Source organism: Poeciliopsis prolifica, unplaced genomic scaffold (assembly GCF_027474105.1).
Source record: "Poeciliopsis prolifica strain line A6 unplaced genomic scaffold, Auburn_PproV2 SCAFFOLD226, whole genome shotgun sequence".
NCBI lineage: Eukaryota > Metazoa > Chordata > Actinopteri > Cyprinodontiformes > Poeciliidae > Poeciliopsis > Poeciliopsis prolifica.
Genome location: NW_026562601.1, coordinates 50,310 through 77,381, shown reverse-complemented (window position 1 = coordinate 77,381; position 27,072 = coordinate 50,310). Strand labels below are relative to the sequence as shown.

At 39.3% G+C, this 27,072-nt stretch overlaps 1 pseudogene; it reads right to left on the bottom strand.

The window, feature by feature from the left end:
* LOC129357064 (ankyrin-2-like) overlaps nucleotides 1–22,714 on the bottom strand; it is an 81,063-nt pseudogene extending 58,349 nt beyond the window's left edge.
* Nucleotides 22,715–27,072: the final 4,358 nt, after the last annotated feature.

Below are 27,072 nucleotides of genomic sequence, written 5' to 3'. Positions count from 1 at the left end.
TGGTGGAATCTGAATAAACTGTACCAAATCAACTGAAACAGAGAAAGTATAAAATGACCCAAATGATGGTTACTTTGCAAGACAAGGTACGGCGGTGGACAGAAAGAAAAAGGGATGATAAAGAACCAAATGTGTGTGAATTAAAGGGGGATGTGTATACCTCAGTAGTCCTATTGACCATCATCTGTTGCAGAGGGAATGAGGGAGGGAAAGACCAGTTCAGTTAGCTTTGTTTCACACATAACTCCACTGTAGTCCATGCACAGCAGAGGAGGCTGTGCAGCCATATTGTAATGTGGACAGTGACGTGGCTAGAGTGGCTCATTTTATTCCCTGTCTCACATACATCCTGTGATTTGTCTTTGAAATCGATTGACATTATTTATCTCACCAACATATGTTATAGTGAAAAGACTAAAGTTCTGCATTGGAATGAAAGACATAGAATAATATAAGAATAATATAAGATATAAAATATAGAATATTAATATAACTATTTCAAATTACAAGTTGCTTTCCCACATCTCAAAAATGATTTTCCTCAAACTTGGAGTGGACCTTCAAGTACCAAGGCAGTCCAGTTGTAGCTTTGTTAATGTGCTATTAGCAAAGCTAATGTTTTGTTTAGCATTTTTGCTAACTTTAAAAAGATCTAGTACTCTTAACTTCCCCTAAATCAATATTTCTGAATACATTTGAAAGTGCTAATTTACTTAGCTGTTTTGCAAACTTTCAGTTAAAGTGTTGCTTATCAACTGTTAAGAATTTTTAAATTCTTTATATTCATGATCTTATATTAAAGCAGGTGAAGATTGTCTATGCAGCAGTTCCTACCAGGTTAGAGGTCAATTCATTATACCCTGGCTCCTGGAATATTTAACCTATTGACCCTTTGCATGTGACATTACACTCTTCAGCCCACTGCGCCATGACTGTGGTCAAAACAATCTTTGCACTGTCAGAAAAAAAACACACATCTGTAATTTAATATTGCATTTTTGTTGATTTCACTGTAAAAATTGTCATAGGATGGAAAGTATTGAGACCCCTTTAAATGTTTCACTCTTTGTTTCATTGAAACCACTTGATAAAATCAAAAAGTTCACATCTTCACAGAGAAAAACAAAAATGTAGACATTATTGCAAATTAATTAAAAACTAAACTGAAATATCACATGGTCATAAGTATTCAGACCCTTTACTCAGTAGTGATCGGAAGCACCCCTATCCACACCTGGATTTGGGATCCTCTGCCATTCTTTCTTCAGATCTTCCCCAGTTCCATCAGGTTGGATGATGATCGTTGATGGAGCCATTTTCAGGTCTCTCCTTAATTAGGTTTAGGTAGGGCTCCGTCTGGGCCAGTCCAGTATGTTCAGAGATGTTCCGAAGCCACTCCTTTGTTATTTTAGCTGTGTGCTTCGGGTCATTATCTTGTTGGAAAGTGAACCTTTGACCCATTTGAGGTCCTGAGCTCTGGAAGAGGTTTTCTTCCAGGATATCTCTGTATTTGGCCACATTCATCTTTGCTTCAACTGTAACAGATCATCCTGTCCCTGCAGCTGTTGGGATTGTATTGGGCAGGTGATGAGCAGTGCCTGGTTTCCTCCACACATATTGCTTAAAATGAATTGGGGTTTAGCACGGCCCACATTTGGAGGTCTTAGTCCTCGACGTGGCCGTCGCAGGTTTGACTCCTGAACCCGGCGACATTTGCTGGATGTCTTCCCCTCTCTCCTTACCCTCTGTACTGTCAGTCTACTTTCAAATAAGGTCCACTAGAGCCAACAAAAACCTTGGAGAAAGAAATATAAAAATATATATATTAACACCAAAAAATTCTATCTTTGTCTCATCAGTCCAGAAAATCTTATTTCTCATAGTCTGGGAGTCTTTCATGAGTTTTTTGGCAAACTCTATGCAGGCCTTCCTATGTCTTGGCTTCCGTCGAGCCATGAAGCCCCGACTGAGAGCTGGAGTGATTGTTGACCATCTTCCTACTGCATCTCTGGAGCTCAGCAGTGATCTTTGGATTCTTCTTTATCTCGCTCACCAAGGCTCTTCTCCCACGATTGCTCCGTTTAGCTGGACAGCCAGGTTGAGGAAGAGTTCTGCTCGTCCCAAACTTCTTCCATTAAGGATAATGGAGGCCACTGTGCCCTCAGGAACCTTGAGGGCTGCAAAGATTCTTTAGTGACCTTAGCCTGATCCAGTCTGATCCAGTCCTGTCTCTGAGCTCCTTGGGTAGTTTCTTCCACCTCCTGATTCTCATTCTCCTGCGCTGTGAGCTGTGAGGTCTTATATTGACAGGTGTGTGCTTTTCCTAATCAAGTCCATTCAGATGAATTAAACAGCTGGACTCCAATGAAGGAGTAAAGCCATCTCAAGGAGGATCAGAAGAACTGAACAGCATGAGTTCAAGATGAGTGTCACAGCAAAGGGTCTGAAAACTTACGACCATGTGATGTTTCACTTTTTCCTTTTTAATAAATTTGCAAAAATGTCTACATTTTTGTTTTTTTCTGTGACGATGGGATGCTGAGTGTACACACATGAGCAATAATGTGAACTTTTTGGATTTTAGCTAATTGATTAAACAAGAAGTGAAAAATATAAAGAGGGTTGAATACTTTCTGTACCCACTGTAAAACCTGCAGTATGAATTCAGGCAAAAATCAGTAATTTGATCAACATGTCAAGAGGGAGGAGGCATGGGTCAATTTCTAAGCTAGCTATTTTCAACTTTTGTAAATATCGCCGTCTATAAGCCCCTACCAGGTGGGCTATGTTTACAGACAAATTAGCTTGACTTGAATAAACTGGAAAAAACAACTTGGAAAAACAATTTCAGTTGCTCTATTCAATACTCTCATCCCTCACTTCCAACGTGTACATCATGGCCCCTCGAATAATTAAGTGATGTCGATGCAGAGAGTCAATATGTTCCAGCAAAGACAGCTGTCAGCTCTCTGAAGTATTGTATAAACTCCTGAAAGTATTTTGTCAGGAAAAAGCTGTAAGGAGAGGAAGTATTGTGTAAGCTCCTAAAGCACGTTGCTTTTTAATAGCTGTATTATATTTTTATGTCGTATACTTGGCCTTACTTTGCAACCTGTTGTACTTAATATTTATATATTTTGTAATCTTTTTGTGAACCTACATGATTTGACTTGCCTCTATATTTGCTTGTTTAACCTGAATTTGCCATCTACGATACAATAAATGCTATTTATATTCTATTCTATACTGTGAATTCTCTGTGTTATAAGAGAGAATGTTCACTAAAGTCACTGATCAATTCTGGAAAATCACTGGCTTTATGAAATATTATCACTAAAATGCAACACTGACATCTACAATTAGTGCTGAGTTGCTAAATAAACCTGGCTGGCTGGTATCAGCCTGGCGACTACACTGACTTTAGATAAAAAGGTTCGACAACTTCAAAGTGAGAAGTAATATGTTTTCATGTTTATACATGAAAACATATGATAAAAATGTAATTGAAAATAAATTTCTTCTATAACTGTTTCTACTGGTTGTAGATTAAAACTATAAATATAGGTTTGATTTCAAACTGTAAGACAAAACTATGCTTTTTATGAACTTTTTTCCAAGCAAGTTATTCAATACATGCATATTGTTGGTTTTACATGTTCTCATTTCATTGAATTTGGGCTAAAATAAATACAGAAACAAACCCACTTCAATGAAACATCACATTGATTTTCTTTCAGTATTTTCTATGCTGTGGTCAATATTTCTAAGAGGCTATGAACAAAATAAAATAAAAAAAGATATACATATTTACAAACTAGACAGTTTTTTTAGTAATTTGTTTTCTTTTGTTTTACTTTTTTTGTTAGTTTCTTTTTATTTTTTACCTTTATTAACACTTTAATTGTTAAATGCGTTTTAAAAAAATGAATAAGTATATTAGGATTTTTTGGTAACTGAAGTGAATAGAGTAATTAAAGTTTTTCATTATTACTGTCAATATCTGTAAAGCATTTGTTTTTCAGCAGGAATTTATGAGGTGCTTCAGTGTAGAAAGAGTGAATGGACATCTGGGTACTGATATAAACTGTCTTCTAGCCACGTGACTTAAAACCACAAAACTGTGTCAGACAAAAGTCCTGACTAAAAAGTATGACATTCTCGTTCCGTCAACTGGTAAATAAAGCCCCAATCAACTTCAGCTCGTCTTCCTAACCCCTCCCACCACTAGCTGATGGTCCAAAACATTCATTAGGATCATCTATCCCCAGCTCTTAGCATGCAGCTTCAGATACAACCTGCAGACAGTGGCACAATGCACTGGACATTGCTACACTTAGACATCAGTGCAGCGAGGAAAGGGAGGAAGGGGTGATGAGGGGAAGTGTGTGAAAGGGAGCATTTAAAGAGAGAAAAAGGGAAAGAAGGAGAGACCCGGTTAGTGGCAGGACCAGGAGTGACGTTGCAGGCACAGCGACACTGAATGACAGAAACAGAGGGGAGAGATGCATAGAGACTGATGGGAAACCAGACGCTACACACATTTAAGCAGATTTGTGTCCAAAACTATATAACAACAAACTAGAGGTGCTGGCATGAACTAAGTATAGAAACCTTGGGTAAACTATTTAAACATGCTGTGATTAGTATCTGGATAATATGCTAATTTCAAATACATTCTGTTCATGATTCAGCACTTTGTCGTCAGAGAAAGAAATGAATCAGTTCACGTTTGGCCTGGGTTGAACTATTCTGAAAGGAAAAACAAAGGTGCTTGTTTTGATTGCTAAATCTCTTCAATCTGATTCTGTTCTGTGGTTTCAGTTCAGCTCTAGTGACTGAATCAATGCCACTCAAACCCATTGCAGTTGTACGCAACAAGAACCTTTTAGATCACAGCTGTTTTCCCTCTTAGACGGTTTGCAGTGGTGTGGGTACCAACTCATGCAGCAAATATCTTATTTGCAACTCATAGGTGCAAACAGAGCTGACTGTGAGTTTTGACCTATCTGACCCCATTAGAGGTGAGTGTACTTGTTAAAAGACACCTTTAAGTCAAGATCTGTGTGAGTTGTGCAAGCCTCATTATGTAAACTGTAAGGCAATAATATGCTGTGGAAAACTGAAGTATCTCTGAAAGTTCCCAAATGTTTGCCACCAAGTGGAGTTTGTGAGTAGGTGTGAAGTAGGGGATGATGTTTGCATTTCAACCAGCCCCGCTGCTGTTGCTCTCCATAAAGCTAATTCTCAACTGCTCCACTCAGGAACTCTAAAACCTATTTGTTTGTGTCATTTGGTTTGGATGTTATTGGTAGTTACATCTTTTTAGTAATAGTTTTAGAATCGCAGAATGCTCGACCTACAAATGAAACTTAATTTGTTCATGTTTTTAGCATGCTGAATGATCCACCCATGGATGAAGAGCAAATCAAATATTAATCTGAATCATCAATGTCAGCTTCACTGATAGAAGTACACACTGACACAAGATGTAACCAGATCAGTTGGGAGAGTTGTGGAAGGCCAAGACTGATCAAAGACAGGCTTGTTTTTTACATTTACGTTCTTATGAAAATATTTTTTTAAGATGAGAGATTACATTCATACAAAAGCATCAAACCAATTCTAGCATAATACCCATTTCCCCCTGGCTACAACTATACATGTATATGATCAAGACTGTAGATTGTGATCACTGTACATGTCATGAGTAAGATATAGTTAAGCCGTGGTAGAAACTACCAAGCCCCTATAAAGGCTCATTTCTGCAGCATCACTGTGGGTAAGAAGGGTAACATGGGTATTATCATCACTATTCAACTATGATGCACCCACTAAAGTTGATCAAATCTTCAGTATAACAAACATTTAATTCTGAAGAGTTTTTTTAAGACAACAGAACGATAAGATTATTGACCATCAGCAGAGCTTATCCACATACCAACCACAGTTTGATAGATGAAAGAAAAATAGTTATCACATACGTGGTGAACTCCCACTGTTAATGAGCTAAAGCTAAAGTGCAATGATTTCTCTACCGACTACCAGATGTAAAACCAGGAACGTCTCTAACAGCTCAGTTCAACATAATAGCTCTGCAGATTTCCCTTAGTTCGTCTACCCTCCATATAAAACACTGACACAAGCACCACATGAGCTACTACACTTCCACACATGCCAAGCCTAACTCATCTCAATGAACAACGGCCATACCTTCGACTGGACATCGGCATTGTGGTCATTCTGAAGAAGCAGGGCGGCTGATTTGGTATCATCCTTGCGTGCGGCAATGTGCAAGGCGGGCAGGCGAACCTTGCCTTTGGTATCGTTTTCCAGTAAGACGGAGACCACCTGGTTGTGTCCCTGCTGGAGGGCAATTGCCAGGGGTGTGAAACCATCCTAGATTAGGGCCAAAAAAATTTGATGGTTATTTACCACGTATCCATGCACAAAATTTACCAGGAATATGATGAATAAAATAGCCACAAAAAGTGTTGGTGGTTTTAACATTTGGCAAAAGGAGGAACCTCAGATTGCTCACTTCTGTTGCAATGCTCTGGTTGCCTCCATTCTCAAGCAAATAGCGCACCACATCCATGTGATTCTCCTGGGCTGCCATGTAGAGAGGAGTGAATCCATTCTGGAAATCCCAAACCTAATGGTCACTCGTCATGCCTTACACAATTATTTAGTAATTCTCAAAAAAGTTACAGCAGTAAAGTCCTGGCTAGAGAGAGAAATGTTGTAATCAACAGCTGTGGAAGGTGAGAACAGGGGTAGACCTGAGACTGTGAATTGATGTCAGCTCCTCGTTTGGTCAGGATCTTCACAACTTCTGCCTGACCAGCCAGAGAGGATATGTGCAGGGCTGTGTTTCCTTTCTGAAAAAACAGGAAATAGGTTCAGGTGAGAAGGAGTTTTTTTCCTGACTTCAAATTGACATTAACTGTTGAATACAGCAAATATTAATAAGAAGCACATCAGTGAGTACTGGTCAAGACAACAAGAGTAGGATGCAGATGAGGCTTTCTCTTACACACAGTTAGATGCCTCTTCTCAAGCGATATTCTTCAAATTATTTTCTATTACTTTAACAGCCAAAAGGCAAAATTGCATGTTCTCTACATTGTGTGCACAAATGTTAGGCAAGTTTCAGTCTGGATCATATCATCATACGGATCATCTTAGCATTTTTTTCCAACTCCAAGCTGCTTAAACTTGAATGCTTGTTGAATATGAACACATTATCTGATGTGTATTTGTTTAATGATGGGGTAAGAAGATCAACACACTATATCAAGATGTGTATAATCATTAGGCAGCTTCAGGCAAAATGGGCCAAAAAAGAGATTTAAGTGACTCTGAAAAATCCAAAATTGTAAAAAGTCTTTCTGAGGGAAGCAGCACTTTTGAAATTGCTGAGATATTGGGGCATGATCACACAACCATCAATCGTTTTGCTGCAAGTCGCTAACAGGGTCGCAAGAAAAAGGCGTAAATTAACTGCCAAAGATTTGAAAAGAACCAAACATGAAGCTACAGGAAGCCATCATCTTCCAGTGCTGTCATTTTCCAGAACTGCAACCTTCCTGCAGTGCCCAGGAGTGCAAGATGTTCAGAGACATGGCCAAGATGAGGAACTGAAATCCGATTGCCATCGAACAAGACACACAAGTTGGAACATCAAGACTGGGCCAAGACAGATCTGAAGACAGATTTTTTAAAAGGTTTTATGGACTGATGAGACGAGAGTGACTCTTGACGGACCAGATGGATGGACATGTGGCTGGATCAGTAATAGGCACAGAGCTCCACTTCACATCAGACACGAGCAAGGTGGAGGCAGGGCGCTGGTATGGGCTGGGACTGTTAAAGATGAGCTAGTTGGACCTTTTCAGCTTGAAGTTGGACTCAAAATCAAGTCCTAAACCTACTGCCAGTTTTTAGAAGACACTTTCTTCAAGCTGTGGTCCAGGAAAACGTCTGCATCTTTCAAGAAGACCATGATTTTTCTGCAGGACAATCCTCCATTGCATGCATCAAAGTACTCCACTATGAAAGGCCTTACAGATGAAAGAATAATGAAGTGGTCCCCTTCCTCACCAGACCTAGCACCCATTGACAACCTGTGGGTCTTTCTTAATCAGGAGATTTATGGAGAAGGAAAACGCTTCACATCTCTGATGAGTGTCTGGGAGGCTGTGGCTGTTGCTGCACAAAGGTCAACAGATAAAGAAACTGACAGACTCCATGAATGGAAGGTTTAAAGTGTTATGGACAAGAAGGCTGGTTATAAAGGTTACTGACTGATTTTTTGAATGTCAAAAATGTTTATCAATTTTGAGTTGTCTATTATTCTCACATGGCATTAAATAAGTGAGAAAGGAAAATGTTCTGTTTAATGAAGTTATAACTACAATACTATAATAAATCTGCACACTAGTAGTTGCCCAATAATTGTGCACACAAATATATTGTCCTAAAAAATGTAGACAAATAATTTTTACTTTTGTAAATATTCAGGTTTGAGAGGTTATTAATATTTTGGATCGATCAAGAGCGCTGTAGTTATTCTACAATAAAATTAACAGTACATTGTTGAATCCACGTCACGAAGGATTAAGGCGGTTCTGAAGGCAAAATGGGGTCCAACCCAGCACTAGCAAGACGTACCTATTAAAGTGGCTGGTGAGTGCATAATTTTTCTCCATGTTAACTTAAAAAATAAGCTGTTGTTACGGGACAATTTTCTAAACTTCAGAAAAATAAATGTTAGGAATAATTGTTTACAATGGCCAGACTTGCATTGTAGGCCATTGTACAATTGTACAACTCAGTTTAACCCTCTCCAGGCAGATGTTGCAGATTTGCAACGGCTAAATGCTACTTAGCTAATCTTTGCAAGTAATTTGAGCCTGAGAGGGTTAAGAGTTGCCCAGTCCCTGGACAACTCTTAAACATTCTGTGTGACATTCTGTGTGGCACACCACACAGAATGTCACACAGGCCATGGCTATGAGTCTTTGCCAGATCGCCACAAAAACTAAATAGGGAAATGAAACTCCCATGACATGTTCACCAAATCCACAAAGGAGAGAATCCACTTACTTTATGTCTCACAAACACAGTCCATGTCAGAAGATACAGTGACAAAAATAATATACAAAAGACTGCATGCTCACAAGAATGTTTTGTGTAACTTTGAAATACCTTCTCCATTTAGAAATACTTTCCTGCATAATGTTTGCTAACACTTGCACTTTGGAGCATCACGGAGGTTAGTTGCAACATGACAAACTGGAAGTTCCTCTTTCTCTTATTGCAGCGTATGGCAAGATCGGTATTCTCTGAGGAGGGCCCAGGCCCCAAGGCACCGAATCATTTTTCTTTAACCCTCCACCTTTACTCTGCAGCTCTTTTTCAGGAGTAAAAACATGCAGACCTTGTTTTCTCAATGAACAAGATCTGTCATAGCTGCAGAGGAAATCTCTTTGAAATGACAGATAAGTTGGTTTAAACAGGACTAGAAGTTTTTTTTAAAGGGGATCCTGGATAAAGACTGACTTGTCTCTCTGGTGTCAGATTTCAGACTCGCACAGGAAAGATCAGCGGTCATGGAGCTATAGGTCAAGTTTGACTAAAGAACTCAGGTTGACTCTGCAACAAGCTGACAACAATGTGTTTACTGCTCTATTAAAACAGTGAATGAAAACAGGTGGCTTATCTATAGAACAATATTACATGTTAGGACTGGATATGAGAACCTGTACAACGACTCCAGCTGATGTTAGATGTTATGCAAGGATATATCATATCTTACCTTTGTGGATGAATCCACAGATGCGCCCCTATCCAACAGCTCCTGGACCAGATCCACATGACCTTCCTTGGCAGCCAGATGCAGAGCATTCAGACCATTCTGGGAATGAAAGAAAAATATTGGAGCTGAGTTTGTAAGACACGGCGAAGAGAATGCAGACAAACTGTCACACTTGAACAAAGTAGTTACAACCTTTTCTTCTAAGGCTATCACTAAAGAAGCATGATTGTCATCTTCGGTGTCCATCTTTCTAGGACACAGAAGCAGTGTGAACAGCTGCTTATAAACACTAGATTACCGTATTTTCCGTTCTATAAGTCACGTTTTTTTTCATAGTTTGACCAGGAGTGTGACTTATACTCCAGACAGACTTATGTGTGAAATTATTACATTATTATATCATATATAATCACATGTTATTTTCACAGTCAACCACAAGAGGGCTCTCTAGGTCTGCGTTCATAATATGTGTGGTAGAAGCTACCTCTAGAGTTAGCGGAGTTGTTTTCAAGCGACACCAAAGATGAACATTTTGTGATTTGGAGTGACATGGATGGTCGTGTCACTCCCTAACCCCCTAAACCTAATGCTAACAAGATTTGTAAACTTGTTAGCATGTTATTGATGCTATAGTTATCTTAATATGTTAACGTACCAGGCACGTTCTCAGTTCGTTGTTTGTCATATAACGTCAGCATACTGTACAATTATTCAGCCTGTTGTTGCCTCTATTCTATTTTTATTTTAAATTGCCTTTCAAGACGACATGTCTGTTCCTGGTGCTGGATTTTATCAAATAAATTTACCCCAAAAATGCAACTTATACTCCAGAGCGACTTATATATGGCTTTTCCTGCTTTATTATGTATTTTATGGCTGGTGGGTCTTGTAGTCCGGAAAATACGGTACATGTGGAACCTTGTAATGCTGCAGTGGACCAGAGCGCTTACTGGGAATGAAGCTATAAATAGTTGAGTGTGTTTGTGATTCTGTATGTGCAGATACACACACAGCTATGCACAGACTATAATATCTGAACTATAATGTTATTGCACTGGCACTGATCTGTGAGATGTAGAGCTTTAAATAAAGAATGAAATGGGCACATTCTATTGATTTCAACCTTGTAGTAGTTTTTAAGACCTCTTAATATTTTCAGTGGGCTCAGCAGTGTCATGTGATGTTGGAACAGCTCACAGATGACACACACAAGAAGGGTACTAAGGATAAGGACAAAGAGAGTATGATTTTAAAAAGTCTGATTGTGATGTGTGATACAACATTAATGTCACTTCTTTTGAATCCACCTAATTCAGAAGATCGATGTGTAATTTTTGCTTAGTGCTTGAGAGTATCTGCTAATTTTGAAAACATTTAGCGCACCTAGCTTCCCCTGATTCCAAGGTGTAAAGTTTCAGTTGAATAAAGTCTGTAAGATTTTGTTATTGAATGTTAAGAATTATTCAGGCAGGTAGAAACTCACAAGAGCAAAATAAAACAGTAGAGAGCAAGATATAATCATAAAGAGAATATCTAAATATATTATAAAACATGTAAATTACATCAAAATTATATGATTGTACACTCGAGGATGATAGCTTTTCAAGGACACCTCTAAGAGAAATATAATTTGAACTGAAGTTAGCACTTTAGTTCTTTAGTATTAGTTTCTGCTAAATGCTATGTTGACTTCACAACTAACATTTATGATTACTGCTTAGGGTTAGAGAATCGAACTTCTTTATTAGTTGTTTATATTTACTTCAGTAACATCTTTGAAGAACTATAGAAATAGTCTTACTGGACATGGCTTATGTCTACTTGTCTAGTTATGTCTATGATGCTCCTTAAGCGTGAGAGCAATTTATGGCTTTCAAGAAGCACCAAATGGGGTAAATTATTTTCATGTTTCTGCTTTGGGTATACAAATTCCATTAAAAAAATGCTAACACTTTATTTGAAGGGTTAGGGTTTATGACATGATACTGTCATAAACATGACATAACACCCATAGGTGCTAGAACAGGGGGCCATTGGCACCCCCCACTTTACGGCCCTGTCCGTTTGTTGGTCCCACCAGACACAGGCTGCACACAACTCTGACAATCTGTGACATTATTTTTACGTCAACTTCTAAAGTTATGAGAAACGTTTGTTAAAATCATTTGAAGGCTCAGAATCAACCCAGGACTGGCACCGGCTCACATTCGCAGGGGAGAAAAACTCACCTGGTGTAAAAGAAATTTTTAGCGTGTAGGGCTGCACCGATTGCAGCTTTCTGGCTGATCTCTGGTTACCAATCTTTAAAAGACCTAACCTGCCAATTTTGCCTGGTACCAATTTTCTTATCTGAAATGTCGCTGAATGTAGCAAGAAAGTCACTGAGTTGGCAACAGCGAATGGATATTGTTTACTGTTAACGTTCAGACATGGCCTTGTGGGCCGGTCGGCCAGTCAAAGCTCTCACTGCAGAGCAGAAGAGGACAAAGGCTGATTTTTAAACCTTTGCTAACAAAAATGAGATCAGTGGATAAGATTGGCTTCACATGTATCGGCCGATCACAATCCCCCAAAATTAACCCAGCAATCGACTGGCTGATAACTGTCCTATATGCATAAGGTATAATGCAACTAGCAACATCAGAGATGCTAGGTGTGCAAATGATCTAATCATTTAACTGTTGATTCCAGAAATCCACATTGTTAGCAGAAATAGAGGGCCCCGAAAGCAAATTTCGCTTAGGGGCCATTAGAGGTTTGGGCCGGCTCTGGAAGGATTGTACAGAAACTCACATAGTCACAGTTACACTGGGTCATCGTTGAAATAATGACATACTAACACATAAATCAATTTTAAACTAGGATCTACACTTGTGTTTATCACACAATTGTTTGTAGCCTAGCATGTACCCACCACAAAACTGACTAATGCCTGTATTATAGCTATCGTTGTCCTGGACTTGAATAGTTCTTATCTGAGTGCAGTTGGAGGAACCAAAGAAGTTTGTCAGTTATGATGTTTTTCAGTATACATGTCGTTTTTTTGTGTTTTTTTTAAGAAAACAGTAATGATGGATTAGTAGGAAATCATAACACTGACTTTTGTATTTTAAACTTTATTGAACACGGCGAGTTATGAATAAAATTACACCAATGTAATACACAATAACCTTTCAAAGGAGTGGGAAGAAGTAGATACTTATTAAAACCCACTCCCTCTCCAGAAACATCACAAAATGATTTCATCCTATTTATATGTATTGTATCATTATAGTAGAATGAAGATTCTACTTTCAGATTCTTGCTTAATACAACACAATGATATGCTAATAACAGCTCTAATAGTATTAACAATGATAATAATGATAATGTTGACACTGACAATGCTTTGTAACAGCAACACAATACATCAAGACAGTTCTTGATGTTAGAACTATGTTTGGACATAGTTTTAATTCCAGAGTCAGTCATTAAGTCATAAAACAGCAACATAGGAGTGTATACGACAATTCTTTGGAGTGTTTCAGCAGACCATTTCAAAAACAATGTGAGCATCTCCTGCTGCTGCAAAATGACCAATTGTGTATTTACTTCTGTGTACCTCAGTTGTATTTTGCAATTTTCCATCAGTTCAACCTTGTGTAAAGCATGTTCTAAGCACTTTGTATTGCCTTGTTGCTCAAAATGTGCTATATAAAAAAACAATACCCTACCTTACCTTACTACTGTTTAAAATATCTTCAAGGGTAAGAACGATCAGTGCCAACATCATTCTACTACATTCACTGATAATAAAAATATCCTCCATGCACCACAGAGCCAGTGGCAAATTTTACACTTCCATTTCACGTGACCCTTGTTTACTTGCTGTTGCTAGGCCAGGCCTGTTTACATGCCATCAGGTTTCACTGCTCTCCTTCATCGGAATGTTGATGGGCTTAGAGGAGACTAGATAATGACTGGGTCTAAATAAAGAATCTCTCTGAGTCAACCAAACTTCTCATCATTAGAGAAGTAGAAACAAGTCTATATACAGAAATAATGTGTGTAGTTGGTACTATGTAGGTGTGAAGGAATTTAGGCTCAGATGACAATGCCCTTAAAATTGCCATAAATACGTTGGTGGGTGGAAGAATGGACGGATGGATGGATGGACAGGTGGACAGATGGATGGATGGACAGATGGATGGACGAACAGACGGACAGGTAGAGTTCTGTTTCCTACCTGGTTACAGGTGCTGATGTCCACACCTCCTTTGAGATATTCCAAAACTTTGTCAATGTTCCCGGCTCTCGCTGCTCGCAGAAAACTGGTGTTGCTATCCGACTGAAAGAGAGAGCAAAAAACATACAGAACATATTTAGGTCACAGAAGAATTGGTTAATTTTGCTGCTGTACAAATATAGTCACTTTTTCTCAAAGCTTTGCAACAGACATAAATAATCTGTACTGGTGAACATAGCATGTTACAAATGAAATAGCAGCAATCCAATACACTTCCCAGGGCATTAACATGTATCACAATGTTCAGTGATGATTTGAATAAGTACGCTATGAGTAAATCATCCGATAAGTCTATCAATGTATGTCCATCCCCAACTGGGTAGGACATGTCTCCTGTCTGTTTTTGGATGCTGGGTGAGCTACAGTTGGAAGCCGTCCAGAATGATTCAGCAGTTTTGTCCTTTCTGCATCTTCATCCAAGCTAAATCCCAGCTTACGCACAGCTTGTTCAAAGCTTCCAGGACTCTGCTCCTACTGTGGAAAAGCATCGTGATGCTTATTTTTACCATATTCACGCTACTTTGACCAGATTTTGCATTGGCAATGGTACCTGAACACAAACATTGTCTCTGATAAAAGTTAAGGATTGAATGAAACATGTAGCCATCTTCTTTATCCTAGCCTGTCCGCAATGCTACGGTCTGATATGAGAGAAAGGGATGTGGTACTGATACTGCAGCGCTGACGTCTACATCACACACACATACAAGCTGTGATCTGACTTTTCAAGTTGACCCTCAGTCAGCTATTGTTTGCTTGCTGCACAAAACTGCACTGCATGACAAAAGATCAGCAACTCTGGACTAATATTACATGTGCTTCTGTATATTTCACAAACTTTTGCCTTTTCTTTCTCATGGAAAAATTATCCTTAATGTTTTCTATACTACTAGAACTTTTAAATATGGTTAAATATGGAGATAAATATGCCTAGTTTAAAACTCCCTTACCCTCACCGCCAGCATTCCGCTGCAGGTTAGGAGGTTTTAATGTAAATGTGGTTTTGCTGCCACCGACATGAATTGAATACCAATGTAGGAGAAGCTGTAAATTTGATTAACATAAAGACATGAAGTGTGGTACCTTTTTTATATATAAACTGACTAATTTTAGATGGATTTTTTCACAGCTATGCCTGTGCTGGTGACATGTCAGATAACTTCAAGTGAAGTTAGTTGACCAGTTCAGGCAACGTACATTTGAAACAATTTTTTGCTATAAAGTAAACATTTGAAGTTAATAAATCCCTATGCTAGTAAATGAATATGCATAACCACCAGTTGTGCTTAGTCATTTATCTGTAGTGTAGGTTCATAGCTAATCTTTCTAGCTATTTCTGCACTGTAAAACATTTGAGCCATATTTAGTTGTGTCTACTATCTAGTTGTGTTTTTAGGGCAAATAAATTTAGTGAGTTTTAGATTTTGAACCTAAATCTGTGTGTTTGTGAAAGCTAATCTTACAGTAGTACTAAGTTTTGTTAACTTTATAAATTTTGTCAAACCTCCAAGAGTTGAATAAACCAGTTTTCAGTTTAGCACTTCAAAAACTGAAAGAATAACAAGACAAGGTCGGAAGTATTTCCCAGAATACTTAGCAGCATGTTTTTGTATCTTGTGTTGCGCTGTGAGTGAGATGGAAGTGTGTTGCATTGATATGACTCGTCTGAGTTTTTAAGGAAAATGTTTATTTTAAGCAGCTGACAGTTTGTAAAGCTGGATGTTAGTGTCCTGTTCATCCTACATGTTATTGAGCAGAATTCATCATTGGATCAGAAATTTTGTTCAAGTAATTTGAAACAAGAATTTAAATTATTCTAAATCAGTAGAGCCCAAAGTCAGTCCCGGAGGGCCGGAGGGCCGGAGGGCCGGCATCCTGCATGTTTTATTCTCAACCTCCTCAGCATGTCGATGTTCTCTATAGGCTTTCTATTGAGCCACCATTTGATGCAGGGAGAGAAGTAAAACCTGCAGGACGTCGGCCCTCGAGAACCAACTTTGGGCACCCCTGTTCCATGAACTTTAGTTTCTGAATCAAAACCAGTAAAATTTTCTTGTTGACTTAAGTTGCAGGTGGACCTTCAGTCAAATGATTTACAGTTGTGTTAATGTTTTTAATTGTATGATAAGTGGTTGTAACTGTGATAAAATAAGTACCATGTTCTGCAAAGCTAACCCATTAGCTGCATGGTAGCAGTGGGTGGGAATGAACACTTCATCCAGTGCAGGTCTGGGCTTTACTGGAGAAAAAAAAGTTGCAAAAAATCTCTAAGTCCAAACCTCCAGTTCGGGAGAGAGGACTCTGATGTGTGATCCATGTTAGCCTCAACTTTCTGTTTAGTGCATCCATGCATAAAGTCAACATCTGTTAAAATGATGCTCACAGTAGCCAAACCAGTAGATGAAAGCAGATCTAATTAACTTTTTTTCCTTTTTAAAAATTTGCTCCAAAAGCAGCTCAAAAATCTTCTCTGCATCACCAGAACCAGAACCAGAACCAAACGAGGAGAAGCAGCATTCAGCTTCTGTGCACCACAAATCTGGAACCAACTTCCAGAAAACTGTAAACACAGACTTCCTATAAACCTCAAGTAAAAACCCCTTCTGTTTGGAGTTGCTTTTCAAACGTAATCAATTACAAATTTAATGATGGAACTTGACCCAATATATTGTTGATTCTATGTTGCATGACTTTGTGTTTTGTGTTTATGATGTAAAGCACTTTGAAATGTCTTGCTGCTGAAATGTGCTATACAAATAACATTTGATTTTGATTGACTGATTGAAAGACAACTTCTTGACAGAAACATAGTTACTAAAACACAACAGTATAATAGAATACCAATCTTCAACTTCAAGTGACTCACTGCTTAGTGCTATCCTTTGTCAGAACCTCAAAAACGTCCATATGAACTTTACAGGTTTTGTTTGAGATGCATCTTCAACACTATGATAAACATCCATCTCCATCAATCTTTTTAAATTATGCAGTTAACTGCAGTATTCAGTAAGTGCATTAAAAATATAATTTAGACTAGCATTTTTAAAATGCTAGTTTTTAAAACTAGATTTTATTTTCTAGGATGCTCATGTTCTTCTTCACCAGAAAAAAAACATGTTAAAAAAACTCATTCTAGTATTGAGAAAAAAATATTTCCATAGAATAAATGTAAAAACAGCTCAGCCTGGCTGAATCCATACTTTCTCTTCATAGCAGCAGTCATGGTTTATAAAACGTTGTTTTAATCATTCTTGTGTAACAGACTGGTTGCTATAGTGACACTTAGACCAAGAGAACCCTCAAGTAATGTCTTGAAATAAAAACTATGTGGTAATGCAGATAAATGGAGATGAACTGAATCCTACAGAAAACGTTTCATAAGTCAGAGATAAAATGGGGCTTAGTTTGCCTCTAGATGAAATGTTGATATGTTTGGTCAGGTCGTCCTGCGCTGAATGAAAATATTAACACCATTGTATGGAAAACAATCGCACCCTGTCATCCTTCACAACTCCTCCAACACGTCCTTTCTTTGTCCCGCTAACGTTTCGTCTTCTGTCTGGACCTTTTACCTACTGGCTTAATTAAAGTCTGACAAATCTCTGAAGCTTGAGCATGAACATTTTCCATCAAACATTCATTTACAAAGTCACTCTGTTCCTCTGGAATGCATCAATAATGCAAAACCACCGCCTTAATCGTCACCAGCACATCCACTCTCAGAGACCGGTGTTCAGCCTGGGAGCATCTTGTCCCCACCCACTTAACACAGAGACGGGCATTGCCTTCGAAAGAGGTAACCATGACAACTGGCTTTTCTGTCTGTCAGAGAGCCTGCAGAGGAAGCACAGAAAACATGAAGGGCAGAGCTCACTTCCTGTCTGTAGTCACATCAAACTTATTATTACATAGTTTTACATCTAAATATGTATAAAAAAGAATTGCGGTGGAAATCCATAGAATAATGTAATTAGCTCAACTTTAATCAAAAACTAGTCTGGTCCTCATTGCCAGCAGTATTTTGGCCTCGTTTCTGGTGAGACTTGGACTCCGCCAGGGCTGCCCTTTGTCATCGATTCTGTTCATTACTTTCATGGACAGAATTTCTAGGCGCAGCCAAGATGTTGAAGGGATCCGATTTGGTGGCCTTAGGATCGCAACTCTACTTTTTGCGGATGATGTAGTCCTATTGCAGGTCGTGATCTGCGGCTCTCGCATTAGAGTGTGAAGCAACCGGGATGAGGATCAGTGTCTCCAAGTCCAAGGCCTCGGTCTCCCCAAGTGGAGGAGTTCAAGTATCTCGGGATCTTGTTCATGAAAGATGGAAGAAGGGAGCGGGAGATCAACAGGCAGATTGGTGCAGCATCTGCTGTGAAGCGGGCGCTGTACCAGTCCGTCGTGGTGAAGAGAGAGGCGCAGCCAAAAAGCGAAGCTCTTGATTTACCAGTTGATCTACATTCCCACCCACACTTATGGTCATGAGGTCATGGATGCAAGCGGCCAAAATGGGTTTCCTCCATCGGGTGGCTGGGCTCTCCCTTAGAGATAGGGTGAGAAGCTCAGTCATCCAGGAGGGATTCAGAGTAGAGCCGCTGCTCCTCCACATGGAGAGGCGCCAGTTGAGGCTCAGGCATCTGGTCAGGATGCCTCCTGGACGCCTCCCTGGTGAGATGTTTCATCCCATCAGGAGGAGGCCCCGGGGAAGACCCAGGACACGCTGGAGGGACTACGTCTGTGTTGATTCCTGATGCACTTGAACTAATCTTTGCTCTGAGCTCCCAGGGCTGTTGTGTATTGGTTAACATAGCAACGAGTCTGTGTGTGTGTGTGCGTGTGCGTGTGTGTATTATTTTTTCTCAGACTATCAGCTCAACAATCACCCGTTTTTCTACATTTTTCCCCTGGACTAATTTGTTTGTAAAATGTGTCATTTTTCAGAGCAGTCATCAAATAGAAAGAAATATTTCATAAAGCATATAGGAGTCAAAGTTTGTTCAATTTTAAACCATGACTCTGATAAATTAAATTATTGGTCCAAATAAAAGAAACTAAACTATAGACCTATTAGCAGACAGAATATATATTTTATATATCCAAACATTATCATCTATTTATTGAATCAGTAATATTAATGGTCATATTTTTATTTCATAGTATGTTTTGGTTATTTTTGAAAGATACTATTAATCTGACAAGCTTGATCAGGATTTATATCCTAATCACATGAAAGTTTTGTCTTTATTCTTAGCACTAGAAAAGAAAAGGCCTTCCAGTAACTGTGGGTGGATCATTGCTCTCCCCGCTCCTCTTTGTCCCCACAGACTTGCACCCTTGGATTACAGTTCCATAAATTGAGATGACAGCAATTTAATCAACACAACAGTTTGTCTCACATGACTCCAACAGAACAGTTGAGCCTGAACATGATGACCTTTCAATTTCAGATCGTGTTCTTCATGGCGACTTTAAAATCTACATAATTAGTAAATGAGTAACAGAGGGAACAACAATCTCTTGATTTTCACATTTCCATGTTACATCAGACTTAGTTGTAAGTTTAGGTCTGTCTATCCCACTCATATGAAAAAAACTATAGACTTACCAAGACTGAAAACAAATGCTTTCAAAGTGAATCTGTCAAACCTAAAAAAAATGGAGCATCTGTCAAAGATGGTGACAGCAGAATCATACCATGCAGCTGTTTCACTGCCACAAATGCTGGTGAACTCCACAAAGTGAACAGAAAAAATAAATAAGGTTGACTTTTTTCTGATCTTTCAGCTCTTCAAACTAAGAAACAGCAAAGGGGCACTGGAGTCAAGCTGGAGAATATACTTACTCAAAGCGCCAACTGCTTGAGCTATTAACATTTTGTAAAGTCTACTTCATAACAAGTTCCTTCCTTCAAACAGCCAATTTGAATGAACTGCAAATGGTGTTCTTAATTACAAACTTACAGTGTAAATTATGAGGGATGCATAATATAATGCTACTATTATTGGTATGGGCTGAAAGACATTTTTTAACATGTCAGTATTGCTTTGACATAGAAACTGAATCGATATTTGCTATCAATATTTACTTAGGTCTTGTTGCTGTTTCTGGAGGGAGAAGGGAGAAGATTGGTTATGTGTATTTGATCATGTGACAATAATAGTGATGCAGCAAAGGATTGTGGGGAGTTGCACTGAGCAGTGGAGAAGTCAGCAGTGTGTTTTTGTCTTTTTATTAAGCTGCTGAATGGGTCTATACACACACACACACACACACCCACACGCACACACACACATACTTCATATCTGGCTATGATGAGTATAGCCACATGAACTTACTCAGATGAAGTTAGCTTATTTAGCTTATGCTAACTTAATTTAGATAATGCCTTGTGCTCTTCAACTGGGTGAATGAAGTTTTTTCTTGCATGTGAAATAATTTTTGCTTTAAATTGCTGCACTAACTTGACACATACAATTCAAGATTAATATACTTTAAAAACGTTTAGACAACTTGTCTCTTGTTAAATAAAATTTATGAACTTTAATTTCTGAGTTAAAACCAAAATAATTTTCCATTTTATTTAAGTTGCATTTTCAAGGCAGCAGCCACCTTGAAAGCATCCATCTTTGAAGTAAAGAAAGATTTCTCTACTTGAAATCTTTTGCAGCATACTTCTCTGACTGCATTATGTCTAGTGTAAAGTTAACAACTAAATGACAGCTGGAGAGTCTTGCCCAGCAGTCATACGTCAGCAGGGTGAAGAGGAGAAGGCTCAGCACGCAGCCCTGCGGCAAACCAGTGCTGAGAGTGATGGAGGAAGAGACAGTGTTGTGGATTCTGACAGTCTGAGGTCTGTTGGTCAGAAAGTCCAGAATCCAGTTCCCCCGTGTGGAACTCAGTCCAAGAGGGGAGAGCTTCTGGACTGATGGTGTTGAAGGTTGAGGAGAAATCCAGGAAGAGCAGAAGGATGTGTGGCTCACCGATGAGACGGCGTCAGCAATGGAGTGTAGAACACCTGGTGCAGTAGAGCAGAGAAAATAATCTCTGCATCAACGTGAAGAAGACCAAAGAGATGGTGGTAGATTTCAGAGGGGACAAGGATCTTCTTCAGCCCTTGTACATCGGAGGAGCAGTGGTGGAGGTGGTCTCCAGCTACAGCACCTGGGTTTGCAGATATCCAGTGACCTCACCTGCAATACCAACATCTCACATTTGGTCAGGAAGGCCCACCAGCATCTCAACTTCCTCAAGAAACTGCAGAGAGCTGGAGGTAGGAACTCAGTCTTGAGGAGCTTCTATTGCTGTGTGGTGGAGAGCGTTCTCTGCTCCTGCATCACCGTGTGGCGCAGCAGCCGCACTGCTGCTGACACGATGGCTCTGTAGAGGGTGGTTAAGGCTGCACAGAGGACCTTGGGGAGCAGGCTTTCCTCCACGATAGATCTCTGCACATCAAGATGCATCACATGGCTACAGCATGGTTGGAATGAGTCAATGTAATTGGGTAAGTTTCCCCAACATGGGCTCTGTTCATATGATTGGGTGAAACAAGGAAGATATCTGACTGCTGATCACCATCTGTTAAATTAAAGACATTTGTGGATCGGGGTGTAGTGAATGTAGTGAAGCCCACAGGCCAGAGAAGCAGCTTGTAAATCAAATGTATTTGTGTTTGCATCAAAAATACAAATAAAAATGTTGTTCTGTCCATTTATGAATCATGTTTGGCGCTTTTGTAAATACTGGGATAGTTTAAGCTCCATAGCATAAACAGTCAACAAACAGCAGCAGTTGGAGCCTGCATGCTGCTGTAGAATTTCACCTTGGCTTTCAAAGTGAGATGAAATTACCCATCCCAACCCATTTGCACTTTTACACATCAATGCTGAAACAAACACTTCCGGCAATGGCTTTAATAACTGCTGCTCTGTCTGTGAGGTTTAATGAGCACAAGACAATAGATGAGTGTTCTGTAGATATTCTAGATGTTATTATTAGGATTTTCACCAAAGAACTTAAGACCACAGGGCTTTTATGAGAAATGAAAAATTGTAAGCAGGCAAAGTAAAAATAGCATTAACATTTAAGAAGAAGAGCTGACAATAATTTCTAAGCGTTCAAAGCAGAAAAAAAAAACGGTGAAATGTTGTCTGCACAAACGTCCTAAAATACCCCAAACATGCATTGCTCTGTGCTGCACCTGTTAATGCAAGCTCTTACCAGCATTAGTGAAGGCTGCACAGGAAAATGTTCTGGGCAGGAGCATTCTGGCAAAGTGTTCTTGTCCAGGTTGGTCTGGTTCACAGCAGTTCTTAGGCCTTTGTCTATACCACACACCGTGTGGTTGCCCATGGTGTACGACATTCAGATCTTTCCCAACCAAAAGTAGAAGAATCTATGAGTGCATTTAATCATTCGGATCATCCACTCTTTTTCCCTGCCTCTCCCTTACAGCCCTACAAGTTGTCATCCAGGGCATAAACCCCTCAGTCTTGGCAGAACTCAACTTGCCTTTCCCTGATGTACCACTTAACTGGAATCAAGTCAAATGACACTGTACAGCCGGCAGTGCAAGCTTTTCCTCGATGCTGATTCCTATTCTGACCATTGACTAACAACCTCTTCCTTCCCCTCCCCCTCTCTCCACCAACTATGTGACTGGCTATTTTTACACCCAAAGGCCAAACTGTGTATGAAGAGAGAAGGGAGAGAAGGTGGTTCACATTGCAGCCAGCCAACCCAGGGGGAGATAACATATACCTGTAACAGTATGAGACCCAAATGCTATAATACTGAAGAACATACATACAGAAATGTGCCATTCTGATCTCTTTAATTCCAGATGGCATCATTTTTTTAGCTGTTACCTATATGGCCTTTACTACGACTGAAAATAACAGAAACGGTTGATGTACTCAATGAAACATGACTAACTATGCAACATGAAGTTGTTTGTATAGTTGCTGGTATATCAAGTAAAAAAGGCAAATCAATGAACAACTTTGGGAAAAACATCTTTAAATTGAATTGAGGAATCCCAGATGGAATTCAAAGTAAAATTTAATATTTAAGTAACTCTTTTTGGTAACACTTTATTTGACGGGATGTGAATAAGACTGTCATAACACTGTCATAAACATGACATAACATCTGTCATGAACACAAGTAAGTCTATGAATATTTATGACTGTTGTCATAAAGTGTGATTCAGTAAATCATGACACTTTTAATAAAACGTTGACATCATTCAAAATGTTTTTATGACAATTTGATATTAACCAAGAAATCAAGATCTAACATAAATTTGTTATAAAACTATGATAACTTATTAACTGTAGCTTTAATAGCATAAAGCTACATCATTTTGAATGTTTAATCAGTAATACTGATGGGCATATGTGGCTTCATCAGTTCTTTCCTTGCTTCTCTGAGTGCTGATGCCTCAGCACTCAGAGAAGCAAGTAAACGGGCCATTGCCATTACCACACTACAACCCTATTTAGCCTGAAAGCTCGGGATGTCCTGAATGGAGCATCCCTAGCTTTCATCAGAGCTGTTAAATCAGCATTCAGCCAGTGAGTCTGGTTTGAGTAACAGTCTTGGTGGCGGTGACATCGTCAACACACTTGGAGATGAAGCCCAGAACAGAAGAGGTGTATTTTTCCAGGTCCACCTCTCTGTAGCCGACTTTCTGAAAACTTGCCAATCTGTGCACTGAAAACAGTCCTGCATTCCTGGGCCACACAGTGTCTGTCTTCTTCATTGGTCTAATCTGAAAGGACCACAACCAACAATCTCTGATCTTTCAGAATAACTGGAGACCATTGATCTGAAGGCTGGTTGATAGTGGAAGCCAGATTTCCATTAGACAAAGAACAGCACAGCTCTTTATCTCTGTAGAAACACACAGCCTCGCATGTAACAAATCCACTTTGTTATCCAATAAGTGGAGATTGGCCAGAAAGAGAGTTGGAATCTGTGGCTTTCTATCCTTCAGTTGGGGGAACGCGCCCACCTACTTCCTTCCCCCTCTTCAGTTTTTGGGCACAATGTTTGTGCCTGAAAACACAAACACTCTGCCCGATGCTGAGGAACACACTGTGCATCGGGCAGAGTGTGTTCCTCAGCACATTGTCCTTTGCCAAGTGCGGATTTCAGCCTCTGTGATATATTAACAGCCAAACTGTCTCCAATAGCTATCAGTTCAATCAAGCAGTACTTTAGCTTTGAATATGACATTGAATCAGTGTCTAAATCAGCCATTTATGAATTCAAATAAGGCTTAATTCCAGGAGCTGGACAAGCTGCCACACCTCTGTGTGCCACCATAGAAATATGTTTTTTGAGATGCTAATACACTGTTACAGAATAACATGATATAAAAAAAATCTTGTTGCCACTCTTATGCATAATTTGGCATGACGCAGTCTATTGAGGACTCAAGCACAGAGATAATTTGAAGAGTAAGATGCCTAAAGAAAAAAGAAACAGAAATGATTTGCATTAAAGATCAATAGGAGACCTGATATCTTGAGGGAAGACCAGGAGAAAGTCAACACAATGGAAGGAACTCTGAGTAAGAAAAGTGCCATTAATCTATTATACTTTAAAGTATTCTGCCAAAATAGCTCAGTGAAGACCACTGAGGCTAAATACTCTGAGGAAGGAGGGGAAATGACAGGGAAACTGTCATGAAATGTTTTTGCATTCTCCTTATTTTTCGTCATGATCGCCACCTGGGCATAATTTGACAGAAACCAGAGAAGCTAATCAGGGAGAGAGAAATTAATGCAGCTGAATAAAGTGGACAAGCAGAGGAAAAATAGAAAGATAGAAAACAGTTGATAAGCTGAAAAATCTGGCAGGCTGAGAGGAGGCCAAAGTTAAGCAGAAGGAAAATCACAAAGCAAAATCTGAAACTTAACAGGAAAAAAGCACATTAGAAGGCTACTTTAACTCAGCAGATAAATGAGACCCAAATTTCTTTGCTCATTTATGACTCATATCCAGAATTAGGCAATATGGACTGCCTAATTCTAATCTTTTAACCCACCCAAAAATATTATTTGTGGTAGTACAACAAAAACAAATTGTAGATGTAGTGCATGCTTTTAAAACACATAGTGGATAACAGAGTTTGTCCAAAGTTCTTTGACCTTCAAGAACCAAAATTCTTAAATTGTCACAGCTGGTGGTCCGCTGGTTCCGCTGGTGGTACTCAGCCCGGTTGAAACTGTAATGGCTACTAATTTTCTATGATGTTGGAACATGAGTCTGAGCATACCTCCATGTTCCAGTTCAAGTCAGAAAACCAGTAGTGGTAATTAGTTACAGCAGATCACAAGCATTGTTTTATGTATTCACAAACTCACTCAGTTGTGCCCAAAGTCAGTCCTGGAGGGCCGGCATCCTGCATGTTTTATTCTCAACCTCCTCAGCAAGTCAATGTTCTCTTTAGGGTTTCTAATGAGCCACCATTTGATGCAGGTGTGTTAATCAAGGGAGAGAACTAAAACATGCAGGATGCCGGCCCTCCAGCACCCACTGAAAGAACTGAACATTTTACTCTACTTGGTGAATATTTAATGACAACATTCAGCAGAAGTACAAATAAACCTGAAACCATAAATGTCCATCCATCCACTATCCAATGTTACATTTATGTATCTTTGGTCTGTGTTCAAATATTAGCATTTATGGGCCCCTAAATTTGTCTTTTCATATCTTTGCATTTTCCTTTCAATTCCACCAAATCCTTCTTCACGCTGTTGACAATGCTCTGCAGCAAAGTCATCTCACCAGACCAAGTAAACGGGCCACTGCCATTACCACACTACAACCCTATTTAGCCAGACTCTAAAATAATGGAGATAACCAATGTAGTCCTTCACAACTCCTTCTGTTTGCTCATTGGTCCAGTTGAAAATAAAACAAAGAAATCTAGCTCAATGGGAAAAGTCTCAGATTGAGCACTAAAGGGAGATGAGAATCAAGTGGAATCCTCACAAAATCCTTAATCCTCCTCCAGATTAACCAGTTCTGACAAGTCACAACCCTTTTCAATTTCATTCACTTCCAATCCATGTAATTTCATTAATGTCCAAACCAATCTCGCAAGAACCCTCTTTGCCAAAATCTTCATTCAGATAAAGCAGCCAATATAATATATGCTGATTAAAGGCCAAACTTCTTCACATTTAACTCAGAGATCATGCAATCCTTCAACAAGCAGTCTGAACAAGAATGTTTCTATCCTTTTTTTAGTCATTAGTTTGCCAACACAGCCTTTCATCTTTGGTTACATCCAACACACAAACACACCCAACCCAGTGGTAGGTAATCCACCAGGCGGGGCAGGCGCAGACAACAAATGCCTTTTAATCTGTGCGGGCCATATGGCCTGCTGGCTAAGAGATGAGGGAAAGATGTGAGATACAACCCAATGTCCTTCTTTTATTAAGGTAGAGTGCAGTGCAGTGCTTTTCTGACATGAAAAAACATCATGTTTTTGTTGTTAAAATTCTGCCTCAATAAGTAAACGTAGGATCAACCCACAACCTTTACCCTAACAGATAACCCAATGAATTATGTCCCAAAAGAGGCAGTCTGGTGTGTTCTGCTTTTAGCTCAACACAAAACATCAGGCAATACCTGGTTTTTATATTAGCCGAACTGTTGCAACCCTCCAAGGTATAAAGTAATGACTCAGCAGTTCAACATCCAATCATACTTCAAATCTGGGATTTAAAGTCTTTCCACGGACACAAACGTTCAGATGTTTGCTACAATCAGTATTAGACTCAGTAAATCTCACTTAGAGGTTTCTGCAGCAGCACCAACAAGAACAAAAATGAAAAATAAAAACATAAATTATAGGAACTTAAAAACTGTTGCCATGGAAACAGAGATTTTTCATGTTACCAGCTGTCTCATCATTCCCAACCAAAGTCCTGACCTCTTTTAATCTGACAGCATC